Genomic DNA, 14,333 nt, shown 5'->3' on the forward strand with positions numbered 1-14,333 from the left:
TACTCCATATGACGTATACACCACAGCGACACCTGCTGTAAACAGACCCTTTACCAAACGGAAATATGGCTTGTACGGAAATAATTACTGGTGCATGGAGTAGATCCTTTTGAGCTGAAAAATACATGTTAAATTTCCTGTATTAAGCGCAAACTGAGTAACTTGAAATCAAAAGAAAACTTTATAGCTCTGAACTTTTCACACCCTCACGAATATGTTTTACTCGCGGCATCACTGACGTAGCTCACTAGTGGATTCACGGTTATGGCACACTTGAGATAAGGTCCTTCTAAAACTTCACTGATATAGCTTACTCGTGGCCTCACAGATATGGCCCACTCAAGGTCGCACAGATATGGTTCAATCATAGCCTCTAAAAAAATGGCTCACAGACAGTAGCGGCGTTTGGGTGCCAAAACGGGACGGTCAGGATTGATTGATAAGGTTTTTAGCATTACGAGGCCATAATACTGGGGGTAAAAGTGACACAAAGTCTGAGCGGGGTGGAACTGATCACTGCTCACAGATATAGTTCGCAGACGGTCTCATAAACACGTCCTACTGACGGCATGACGGATCAAGAACAAGACACTTATAACACCATTAAGCCATGTTTCCATGATATGAAAGCTCAATATGCTGACCAAGGCAGAAATTAGAAATTATTTTATAAGAAAACATAAACTAAACGTAACGTTTCAACCTTCTAGCAAGGTCTTCTTCAGTCTCTGCACCAAGTACAAATGTAACAAGGTACAAAACAGGACGATATATATACACAAACATTACTCCAATCCAGTCTATTAGAAAGTTGTTCTGGAACATTCTAGCAGGTGGCTTTCCCTTGTCAACTGTACTTTCACCTAAAAGGCTAAAAATATTAACTTCCATATAGAATGTGGTTGGATTCTTCTTCCTTCTTCTCTCCTCTTTTTCTCTTGTCTTTTCCACTCTTTCTAACACCTTTTTCCATTCTTTGTTTATCTTCAGTCCCCCATTAAAGTTCATTGTGTCTTCTTCACCTTTCTTCTCTATTTCCTTGCCCTCCTTCCATTTTCTCACTAGCATTCTCTTCTCCCTTCCTATATGCTTAGCCTCATCCCACTCTATGTCATTTCTTGTTTCTCATTTCTTGTATCGCATTTCTCTCTCTCTTAAGTCGTACACCATCCCTATGTTGTTTCAACCTGTCTTTCAGCCTCTTTTTCGTTTCTCCTATGTACACACTCTGACATTCTTTACATTTCACTTCGTAGATAATCCCTTCCTCTTCCTCTAACTTGTACATTCATAGACCTCCCCGATGGCGCAGTGGTAGGTAGCGTCGTCGCCTTGTAATCAAGGGGTCCAGAGTTCGATACCCGGTGGAAGCACATAGTGGTTCGGATCCCACTTTTCACCGTCGGTCCACTCCCGATTAGCCTTACTGTGCACAAAGTGGATTTAAAATACCAACTCAACCAATCAATCAAACAGATATGGTTTATTCAGGGTCTCCTTATTACTAACAGAGTATCCAATGACTGAACGTTAGAATCAAATACATTTCTATTACTCTGAAAGTAACTTTTATATGTTACAGTATTGCTGTCAAAGACGACCATTTTTGTTGAATTGTAAATATTAAAGAAGGCAACAACCAGGCAGGACTTCGTTTACATTCACCTTGAAAGTAAGGAGAAATACATAGTCACACGAACGAGTTTCATGGAAGACATCCCCTCCAGAACGAAACTTTGAGGCAAACAATAAGAACCTATGCAATTCTTTTGTCGGTTGAAATCTTAACGAGAGAATTATAGTAAGATCCAAGCGCGATAGGCTTCGCTATGAAGACCGAGGTTTAGTAATTCCTTACTTGAAACAAGGGGTAGAAGGACGTATCTTTATCTCGGGAGAAAACTTCTTCGTTTTGCCCCAGGGCAGCTTAAATGAATTTTCCGAGACTTTGCAGTGGAGAAAAGCGGAGGCAGAAGAAAGTAAAAATAGATAAAAGCAGGGAAAAAGGGTCTTTTGTGTTACTCCAATCTTATTGCACTTCCATCTAATTATACTTTTTTGTCCGTCCCTTCTGTTATCTTGAATTTGCAATGAGGGAAAGGGGTAAGTGATGGGGAAAGAGTGCTTCGAGCCAGGATGGTGAACTCCGTGAAACTTCTTGTTAAGAATGTAAGTTCTTGTATCGATAAGGATTTTAAGCGCGATTGTACGACTGTGCATGTTAAGTGAGCCATATATTTATTTAAAGAAACTTCGCCGAATATCTTCTTCCATGGTGAAGCGAAGATATGGTCATCTTCAAATGAAATGTTGCCTACCACTCATTTCAAGGACTCATGGATTATTTCCCCCTCTTCTTAAGACAAGCCTTCACTTTTGTAACACTCCTCTTGGTGGAAGTGTCTGCCACGACTTGGCCATGGGTGTTCTTGCAAGTATTGCCTTCATCATTCATCCAACCATACCTCATCTTCATCGTCGCCCAAAAGTAGCAGAGAAGCGATGCTATATACTTACTTAGTTACATCTTCTTCCCCTTCGTGCTGTTAGGTGTCGGGGTCCTTCAGCCATCTGCTAAAATTCTTCCTATCTTGTGCCATTCTCGTAACTTCCATTAGTGTCTTCTCTCTTTTAGTAACCATCTCGGACAGGTATTGTTCCCATTCTATTCGAGATCTTCCTCTTCCTCTTCTTTCTTCTGGTCTCACTTCCATTACTTCCCATTCTATCCGAGGTCTTCCTCTTCCTCTCCTTCCTTCTGGTCTCGCTTCCATTACTTCCCATTCTATCCGAGATCTTCCTCTTCTTCCTTCTGGTCTCGCTTCCATCACTTCTTATTCAGTCCGAGGTCTTCCTCTTCTTCCTTCTGGTCTCGCTTCCATTACTTCCCATTCTATCCGAGGTCATCCTATTTTTCCTTCTGGTCTTGCTTCCGTTACTTCCCATTCTATCCGAGGTCATCCTCTCCTTCCTTCTGGTCTCGCTTCCATTACTTCCCATTCTATACGAGGTCATCCTCTCCTTCCTTCTGGTCTCGCTTCCATTACTTCCCATTCTATCCGAGATCTTCCTCTTCTTCCTTCTGGTCTCGCTTCCATTACTTCCCATTCTATCCGAGATCTTCCTCTTATTCCTTCTGGTCTCGCTTCCATTACTTCCCATTCTATCCGAGGTCATCCTCTTCTTCCTTCTGGTCTCGCTTCCATTACTTCCCATTCTATCCGAGATCTTCCTCTTCTTCCTTCTGGTCTCGCTTCCATTACTTCCCATTCTATCCGAGATCTTCCTCTTCTTCCTTCTGGTCTCGCTTCCATTACTTCCCATTCTATCAGAGGTCATCCTCTTCTTCCTTCTGGTCTCGCTTCCATTACTTCCCATTCTATCCGAGATCTTCCTCTTCTTCCTTCTGGTCTCGCTTCCATTACTTCCCATTCTATCCGAGGTCATCCTCTTCTTCCTTCTGGTCTCGCTTCCATTACTTCCCATTCTATCCGAGATCTTCCTCTTCTTCCTTCTGGTCTCGCTTCCATTACTTCCCATTCTATCCGAGATCTTCCTCTTCTTCCTTCTGGTCTCGCTTCCATTACTTCCCATTCTATCCGAGGTCTTCCTCTCCTTCCTTCTGGTCTCGCTTCCATTACTTCCCATTCTATCCGAGGTCATCCTCTTCTTCCTTCTGGTCTTTCTTCCGTTATTTCCTTTTCTATCCGAGGTCATCCTCTTCTTCCTTCTGGTCTCGCTTCCATTACTTCTAATTCAGTCCGAGGTCTTCCTCTTCTTCCTTCTGGTCTCGCTTCCATTACTTCCCATTCTATCCGAGGTCATCCTGTTCTTCCTTCTGGTCTTGCTTCCGTTACTTCCCATTCTACCCGAGATCTTCCTCTTCTTCCTTCTGGTCTCGTTTCCCTTACCCATTCTATCCGAGGTCATCCTCTTCTTCCTTCTGGTCTCGCTTCCATTACTTCCCATTCTCTCCGAGGTCTTCCTCTTCTTCCTTCTGGTCTCGTTTCCCTTACTTCCCATTCTATCCGAGGTCTTCCTCTTCTTCCTTCTGGTCTCGCTTCCATTACTTCCCATTCTATCCGAGGTCTTTTTCTTACTCTTCTTCCTTCTGGTCTATCTTCCATTACTTCCCATTCTATCCGAGGTCTTCCTCTCCTTCCTTCTGGTCTCGCTTCCATTACTTCCCATTCTATCCCAGTTCTTTTTCATCCTCTTCTTTCTTCTAGTCTTGCTTTCATTACTTCCCATTCTATCCGAGGTCTTTTTCATCCTCTTCTTTCTTCTGGTCTCGCTTCCATTATTTCCAATTCTATCCGAGGTCTCCCTTTTCCTCTTTCTGGTCTCGCTTCCATTACTTGTTTCGGTTTTCTTTCTTCTCCCATTCTCATGACATGGCCATACCAGCCCAGTGTTCTTCTCTCAATTATCTCTTAAATTGATTCTACTGGTAGCTGTTCCCTGATTTTAGTGTTCCTGATTCTATCTCGTCTGTTTACACGCTCCAAAATAAGATGTTATACATATAATAATATTATAATGTATGAGATTGAGAACGTTTGTAGTCCAACTCGTATGTGCCTTTCTTGCACGACACAAATCACAGGAATTTTCAGTTGAAGAGCTTCAACGAAAGCGTAGTGGTAACATCGTCACCTTATAATCTGTCCGTTAATGCACATAGTGTTTCTTTTTAATTCATTTTTTCCTTTCTGTAGAATTATTTGTTTCTGATACTTGTTTTACGCAACACTAATTTATCATCGGCTTCATCTTCTACTCTGTTTTCAATGTTTGTGTTCCCCAATATTTTAACATGAGAATCGAAAACCTATACCTTCTGTACTGTGGGTGCTGATATTTTAATAATCCCTATGTATGGTATAAGTCTAGGGTACCTGTTGCGCTTTAATTTGTTAAAAAATATTGAAACCATATTCCATGGTTGAGATAGTCTAGTTGTATTTGCACACCCGCTGTCAAAAAATTAGTTTCTTGGCTGTCAAATTTTCGTAGCAGCTATGAACGTTTGAACGACAGGTCTTGAGTATACATTTGAATGGCATCTCCGAATGACATAGTGATAACGTCGTATCTTTGTAGTCAATGGAGGCACGTAGTGGTTCGAATCCAAATGTAAACTGTAGGTCCAGTCCCGATTAGCATAAATTGTGGACTTAAAGCAACATATCAATCTTTGTAATCAAGGATTCGAGGGTTCGATCCAAGTTAAGGCATATGGAGCCTCGTATGTCTAGTCATTTGAATTGAGTTAGTGAATGTATTATACTCATCATGCTTGATGACTTGCAGTGATATTTTTACACCGAAAAAAAATTTAAAGGGAAATTTTGTTTTAAAGCATTTCCTTTTTAGGGTCGCTTTTCGACACTTTTGGCTTATCGCGACGTTGAGGATGAGTGTTGATATGATGAAATTCATAAAGGGGAACTCACAAGGAGATTCCTTTCCCTGACCGGGATTCAGACATGAGACTCTTGCGCCATGGCGCGCTGTGCTAACCACTCAGACAAATCTTGTAATCTTGTGAAAATGTACCTGTGCTTACAATTCGTCAACAAAAATTACAAAAGGAAATATACGCCTAATATTATCGACACTTTGTATCCAAGTATCGTAGCGTAGCATCGTCACCCACCCCCTACCCTCCATTTTCGCATTTTACCACACAGAGTTTCATCCTCAGCTTTAGAGACTTTTCAGTTCCACCCGGGCGGATTCATACCTGCCAAACCATTGCAGATCTGTCACACGTATTACCATTTTGATGACATTTTCGATCTCTCTTTCTCTCTCTCTCTCTCTTCGGTTTGAAAGTCATTTCGGATTGAGCCATTAATTAAATTAGAACCGATGCCCTCACTAAACGATGCGGCGGATTGGTGTGTGTGTGTGGGGGGGGGGGGATGGGAGCCACCTCCCGGGCGGGTATTATTTCAGATCGCCATATCTTTGAGTTATTGGACCGGATGAAAAATCAAACCCTCTGTCGCGTTCTGCAGGATATGTCGAATTAATGTGTGATTGCTCCTATAAAATTGTCTCTTTCGATGAATCCCTTTGGCCTCTCGAAAAAGCTGTTTCATCAACAATGCTTTAGTGACAGGACGAAGTCAACTCATTGCCTGCAATAGTGTTTGATAGATTGAAGGAAAACATTGGAAGAAGCATAGGAAATACTTACATCAGTTTTTTCTTCGATTTTACTTGAAACAATCAATTGATGATTCACAAATACACGCATTAATTTGTGCACGCATTACACTTACTAGTACATTTATTTTCAGTATTTTATATTTTCCCAGTTTCCTCCTGTACAACTTGTGGGCGTTGTTCAGCACTTGCGACTCAGACTAGTATTTACAGCTCCACAACTTGCAGGAATTATTTAGCAATTCCGACTCAGACCAGTATTTACAGCTGCACAACTTGTAGGAAATATTTAGTAATTGCAACTCAGACCAGTATTTACAGCTGCACAACTTGTAGGGATTTTTTTTAGCAATTGAAACTCAGACCAGTATTTACAGCTGCACAACTTACAGAAATGTCATAGCAAATGCGACTCAGACCAGTATTTACAGCTGCACAACTTGCAGGAAATATTTAGCAATTGCGACTCAGACCAGTATTTCCAGCTGCACAACTTTTAGAAAATATTAGCAATTACAACTCAGACCAATATTTACAGCTGCACAACTTATAGGAACTTTTTTTTAGCAATTGCAACTCAGACCAGTATTTACAGCTGCACAACTTGCAGGAATTATTTAGCAATTGCGACGCAGACCAGTATTTACAGCTGCACAACTTGTAGGAAATATTTAGCAATTGCAACTCAGACCAGTATTTACAGCTGCACAACTTGTAGGGATTTTTTTTAGCAATTGAAACTCAGACCAGTATTTACAGCTGCACAACTTGTAGGAAATATTTAGTAATTGCAACTCAGACCAGTATTTACAGCTGCACAACTTGTAGGGATTTTTTTTAGCAATTGAAACTCAGACCAGTATTTACAGCTGCACAACTTACAGAAATGTCATAGCAATTGCGACTCAGACCAGTATTTCCAGCTGCACAACATGTAGGAATTTTTTTTTAGCAATTGCAACTCAGACCAGCATTTCCAGCTGCACAACTTGCAGGAATTATTTAGCAAATGCGACTCAGACCAGTATTTCCAGCTGCACAACTTTTAGAAAATATTAGCAATTACAACTCAGACCAATATTTACAGCTGCACAACTTATAGGAACTTTTTTTTAGCAATTGCAACTCAGACCAGTATTTACAGCTGCACAACTTGCAGGAATTATTTAGCAATTGCGACGCAGACCAGTATTTACAGCTGCACAACTTGTAGGAAATATTTAGCAATTGCAACTCAGACCAGTATTTCCAGCTGCACAACTTGCAGGAAATATTTAGCAATTGCGACTCAGACCAGCATTTCCAGCTGCACAACTTGTAGGAAATATTTAGCAATTGCAACTCAGACCAGCATTTCCAGCTGCACAACTTGCAGGAAATATTTAGCAATTGCAACTCAGACCAGTATTTCCAGCTGCACAACTTGTAGGAAATATTTAGCAATTGCAACTCAGACCAGCATTTCCAGCTGCACAACTTGCAGGAAATATTTAGCAATTGCGACTCAGACCAGTATTTCCAGCTGCACAACTTTTAGAAAATATTAGCAATTACAACTCAGACCAATATTTACAGCTGCACAACTTATAGGAACTTTTTTTTAGCAATTGCAACTCAGACCAGTATTTACAGCTGCACAACTTGCAGGAATTATTTAGCAATTGCGACGCAGACCAGTATTTACAGCTGCACAACTTGTAGGAAATATTTAGCAATTGCAACTCAGACCAGTATTTACAGCTGCACAACTTGTAGGGATTTTTTTAGCAATTGAAACTCAGACCAGTATTTACAGCTGCACAACTTACAGAAATGTCATAGCAATTGCGACTCAGACCAGTATTTACAGCTTCACAACTTGTAGGATTTTGTTTTAGCAATTGCAACTCAGACCAGAATTTACAGCTGCACAACTTGCAGAAAATATTTAGCAATTGCAACTTAGTCCAGTATTTAGAAATGCACAACTTGTAAGAATTATTTAGCAATTTCAACTCAGACTAGTATTTGCAGCTTCGCAACATGCATGAATTATTTAGCAATTGTAACTCGGACCAGTATTTGCAGCTGCACAACCTGCTTTAATTAATTTCCAATTGCAACTCAGACCAATCCTTTCAGAAATCACTAGGTAAATTTTCCTAGGAAATCTCTTCATCAAAACATGATTTAAAAATTAATATATCATTATTGGAAATTCCATTGATAACCACTTGAATAATGATAAAATGATAAATTTTGAACTCGGTCGAGAACCGACAATTCCCGTTTCGCCCAATAACTTATCAGGACAATATAATGTGATTTAGGCGAAATGGGAATCTAAAAATAAGGAAATTTGTAAGTGGACGAACGCTTTCTAATACATTCTGATCAATATAAACGCAAAGTATTTTTGCAGGGACATTGTGACAAATATTTCCACCTGCAATCACCTAACGCGGGAATCGAACCCGGATCTCCCGCGTTGCAGCCAGACGGCTGCTTTTCCGTTGGCAGGCCTAAGACATTATCTTGTGATCAAGGATTAACTAACGTCGTCGCCTTGAGACCAAGAAGTGGTGTGTTCCACAAGCGGTATAGGCACATAGCGGTTTCTATACTACTTTAAACTGTAGGTCCAATCCCGATTAATACTTCTGTGCATATAGTCGACTTAAAAACGAACTAAAAGAATTGTAGGCTCGGTGGACAAGTGCGTTAAGTAGTTTACTTTTAATTTCTTGCCACCGATGTTTCACGTTCGGTGTTCGAGTGTTCCCTGATGAATTTAATTTAGTCTCTACTCATAATCATTTCCCTCACCGTGGTCTAAGGCTTCATGCTTTGGGCTCCGGCCACGGGAGGCGCGCAGGCTCGAGTCTCCTGGGTTAAGAGGAACAACTTTCCTCCTGAGATTTCGGCCGGTGTATTGGACCGGTGGCCACCCAGCATCCTGAGGAAACTGGTGGGCTACAAATAAGTACCGTAACCCTGTCATGGAGACCTAGGGGTTCGTCGTGCTGACCACACGTCACCTCGTAACTGGTTTGATGATGTCCCACCTCTGTATGTGGGGGTGAGGCCGGTAGTCGGTAGGTATGCCCTGGACATCATGGGCTGTTGTGCCACAAGTCGTTGATGTTATTATTATTATTACTCATAGTCACAATTAGCCGGACCCTTGGCCGAGTGGTTAGCACCATTTCATCACTCATCCCCATCTTCGCAAATTAGCCAAGAGGCACAAAACGCAAAGTAAAATAAACTACATCAATCAATCAATCATAGTCACAATTAGTCAAAAGTGTAAGAAAAGCGACGCTAAGTAACAAAAATACAGTTGTGTTAAAAACTCACAAATAAGAATCAAATATGACAAACCTAACATGCAAACCTATATTTTTTCAGACGAAATAAATTGATTGATTGATTGAGAATTGGTGTTTTTAAGTCCACTTCATGCACAATAAGGCTAATCGGGACTGGACCTACAGTTTAAAGTGGAATTCGAACCACTATGTGCCTCCACTAGGCATCGAACTCGGGAGCCCTTGATTTCAAGGCGACGAGGATACCACTGCCCCATCGGAGAGGCACAGAAACGAAATAAATTACTCATATTGATGCTCTTGCCAGGACTGACTTTCATCCCAGAGTGTATCCCAGGACAACGTCGGAGGATTTCAATTTTCACTTCCAAGAGGAGACCCCCCCCCTTTCCTCTCCCCCTCAGAAGAGAGTTTCTTAATTCCATGACTCTCTGGAGTACCCGTCGATGCAGGCCGCCTCCAGAAGTGCTTATTAAGTCCAACACACGTGACGTTCGGCTGAAATCAGAGGAGCCCTATTAGCGTAATAAAATTAATTGCAATACCTTCTTTGTACTTAGTCTCCCGTGGTCGTTTCGTTTCCGCTTTCCGAATAAAGATCAGATTTCGCATTTCCTTTCTCGGGGGGGAAGGAAAACGTCCTCGAACGCCAACCCTAAATATAAAATAATCATGATCTTACTTAGATTCTGGTTGCTGCAATCAGAGTAATGTAATTAGTATTTCTAAGTAGCTCTGTAATCAGTTTCCTCGTGTTTAATTGCTTGTAAGACGAACGAGGAGGAAAGGTTGGAGATGAGAAGTGGAAAGGGTGATGATGCTTTTTTGTTTCTCGTGATGATGGTTCGTGATTATATTAGAAGCCTCAAAGGGATAATGCAGCAATCCGTGGAATGGTTTTTAGACTGGCCGATAACCTTTAGACAAATGTTAAGAGATGTGAGTTTTTGATGAACAAATAGATGAATTGTGATGTTATGAGGTATTAGTTACTCACCGGTGTTATCGATCTTGATTGATTGTTTATTTCTTTTTTCTTGATTGATTAATTTAGTTTATTCGTTCTTCCTTTCCTTCTTGATTGATTGATTGAATTAGTTTAATTGTTCCTGACTGATTGATTTATTTATTTCATTATTTATTGATTCATTGCTGAATGCGTTCATTTTTTAATTGATTGATTTAGTTTATTTTTCTTTCGTGATTGATTTATATAGTCATTTTATTCTTGATTGATAGATTTAGTTTATTCAGTCTTTCTTTCTTGATAGATTTATTCGTTCTTGATTAATTTAGTTTATTTTTCCTTCTTGATTGATTTAATCAGTTTATTCTTTATTTCTTGATTGTTTTATTCAGTTTATTATTCCTTGATTGATTGATTTAGTTTATTCGTTCTTGAATGATTGATTTTGTTTATTTAGTGTTTCTTTCTTTATTGATTGATTTAGTTTATTCGTTATTGATTCATTGCTGATTGAGTTTATTTTTTCTTGATTGAGTTAGTATATTTTTCAATCGTGATTGATTTATATAGATCATTTTATTCTTTCTTTCTTGATTGATTGATTTAGTTTATTCGTTATTGAATAATTGATTTAGTTTATTCAGTCTTTCTTTCTTGATTTATTGATTTTGTTTATTCGTTATTAATTCATTCCTGATTGAGTTTTTTCATGATTGATTTAGTTTATTTTTCTTTCTTTCTTGATTAATTAAGTTCATTTTATTCTTTCTTTCTTGATTTATTTATTTAGTTCATTTTATTCTTTATTTCTTGATTGATTGATTTAGTTTATTCGTTCTTGATTGATTGGTTAATATTAATCATTCTTGATTGATTTATTGATGTAGTTTATTTTTATTCTCTTTTATTTTCTTTCACAACAGAGATCGGCTCCTGAAGATAAAATATTACTTGATAATTGAAGAAATAACTAAGGTTAAAATTAAAAATAATGTAATATTTTCTGCATAAATTTCATATTAGGTCTTTAACTGTATTACTATTTCCTTGTTGTTGTTTTGGGTATGACTGTCCTGTAATGCATATGTTATGTACTGGATTGTTCGTGTAAATTTTTACATCATATGGGAGTTCACTTCGAGCCTTAAACCATCTTTTTTCTTCACATGCCTTTGTAGATATACATTCAACTATTTATTGTTGCAAGTGTCCTATTGATCACAGACATGTCATCGGTTACTTAGTGCATTAATAGATAAACGACGGCCTTGTAATCTAATAGGCGCATTACCAAAATTACTCCACATTAAATTCCAACAAGCGTTAAAGCAAATTCACAAGTTCCGTTGCTAAACTTTTTTTCACACGTGCTTGGATTTCGGTCTAATTTGCACACAAACGCCATTTTTTCATTTGCTCAAAAGAGGAACATTGGAGAGAAAATATCCGAATTGTGTCAAAAAGAAAAAAAAAATACCATGCATTCGTTACGTAGCGACGGAATTTTCCCAAGCACCCTCTAATATATTCTCATTGCCGTTAAATTGCTTAGATCTCTTTTGTGAACTTTGTTGTTTTTTTTTACTGCCCATGAATTGAGCCGAATCCACCCATTTGGACAATATAACAGTTCCGTTTGTTTCGTTAATGAGTAATGGGTCGTCCGGGGTCATGCGAAGAACAATGCAATAATGGCGAATAGTCGCAATGTTGTGGATCAACAAACGGGTAATTCATGTGCAAATGGAGACCGGAATAACTTTATCAACGTTTCGGATACAACAACGAGGTTCTCATGCTGGATAATCAGCAAATAAGCATCGTGTTCCGTTATCAAAGTGTGATTAAATCATTTTCAGTTCATCTGCTTTTCCTCTGCTACTTTTTGGCGCGAATGTTTCCTGTTGGATACGTATAATCCTCACATTGCACTTTTAGCCAATCATGTAATTAATTGTAGCTCTCGTGGCGTGTTTCGCGAAGAGTCGTATTACCAAGCAAATTGTCCATCATCGTGTTTATTCTTTTGATGTATACAACGAGAGCTTCGAGAATTGAGACAAAATATCAAGCAATCGGCTGGCAACCTCTTCACCAGAGGTCGTAAGCCATTGCTTCTAGACACATAGAATGCAAGAGAGATAATTGAAAATAATCATGGACATTTTGTCGAGCAATTCTTATGCATTCCACTGTACTAATGCATTCATTATATGGAACCCTGTGTATTGAATGGCTAGTTCTTTAAAGTCCCGCAATTTCCAAGAGATCCTGCGAAACTAGAACATATATCCTAAGAATGAGTAAAGTAAAATTCTGTCCGTTCGATTTTACTTTCTACCTATCAGTGTATCTTTAAATTACAAATATTGGGTTGATGCATAAGTTCATAGCGTTTTTCCATTGTACCAAAAGTTTTTTCTTTATTTAATACTCATTTGAGTATTTTCCTTCATTGTCTGTGATTGTCAGTGGCAGTTTCTCGATTCCACGTCTGAAGAAATCAGCTCGTTTGGGGTTAAAGCTTCCATAGTTAACACCTTTTCAAACACCAAAATCTTGTCCACTCTACGTAGCCACATTGATCACAGATTATTCAAAGGCACTGATATTTTGATCAATGAGCACACAGCGTCAAATCAATGATCTGTCTGCTCAAAGAGCGAAAATCTTGCTCAGCGAGCGAGGCTCAGACACTTGACGGGCCCCTGCCTTCGCAGCGCGTGTACTGCTTCGCTCTGCGCACTCGTCCCCCCCTTTCTCTGCCGTTATGCGCGGCCTTGCTCCAGAGATAATGGACAGGGTATAGATGAATATGGGCTGAAAATATTAAATTAAAATTATTTTCATTGTATACGCTCGAGTGTAGCACTCTCGAGGGTGGGAGATTCGAACTAGTACGCGGGCACAAGTCCTGATTATCCGAAGCGTACTATCCGGGTATTCGCGTTATCCATTGCATCCGAAACGGATATCGGATATTTTGAAATTCAAATATCCGTTATCCGCATCGTGTGGGCATCCTTCATTTCGTCATATCAGAGATAATAACTGTTCAAGCTTTAAAACAATGTCTAATTGAAAATACCATTGAAAGGAGGGCTTATTCTGCATTTGTAACCTTCCATTGGTATCACCCTCAAAACATAAATGAATGAACGACGTATTTATGCCACAGAAGCACAAATCAAAGTTTCAAGAATGACCTACTACAGCGTCCTTTAATTCGTGGATATAAAAAACACCCTCGGGTATAAAACACACTCCGAGGCTTATAAAACTGTCAATGGGTGGGATTAAACCGTGTTGTATCTTTTCTCTAGAAGGAATGCCCCTTAACCCCCGATGGCACCGGCGAAGGAACGCCGAGAGTCAATACAACCTCTTTTATGGAGCAATAAGACTGAAGTAAGCAGAGACACCTATCGGGCGTTGTAAACACTATTATGGAGCATCGGCTTTAAGATGCTGCTGAAGGAATTTACGTGGAGAAACAAGAATTAGAAAATTAACGAACACATCTATTGTATAATTATTCATCTATCTTGAGTGACATAAATGTCAATGAACACGTTTTCCTACACAGAAAATAATTCTTTTACAACTGTAAGTCTCTAAACCAGCACCGAATTCAACATTTTTAAACTTCCATTCCACAATAACTTACATTGTTCAAAACCAACTCTGAAATCATGTAATTCTTGTATTTACAGAATTTACCATCGCCGAAATCTTTTCACATCTTACCTTGTTGAAACCAGCATCAAAAACATTCTTTGGAAACATGTGATTCATAATTACTCAAAGTGTTAAAACTAGCATGGAAATCATTCCTTGGAAATTCTTTTTACCAGAATAGTCACGGTGTAAATCTTCTTCCA

The sequence above is a fragment of the Lepisma saccharinum genome, chromosome 26 (genome assembly GCF_977018435.1).
Source record: "Lepisma saccharinum chromosome 26, izLepSacc3.1, whole genome shotgun sequence".
Taxonomy (NCBI): Eukaryota; Metazoa; Arthropoda; class Insecta; order Zygentoma; family Lepismatidae; genus Lepisma; species Lepisma saccharinum.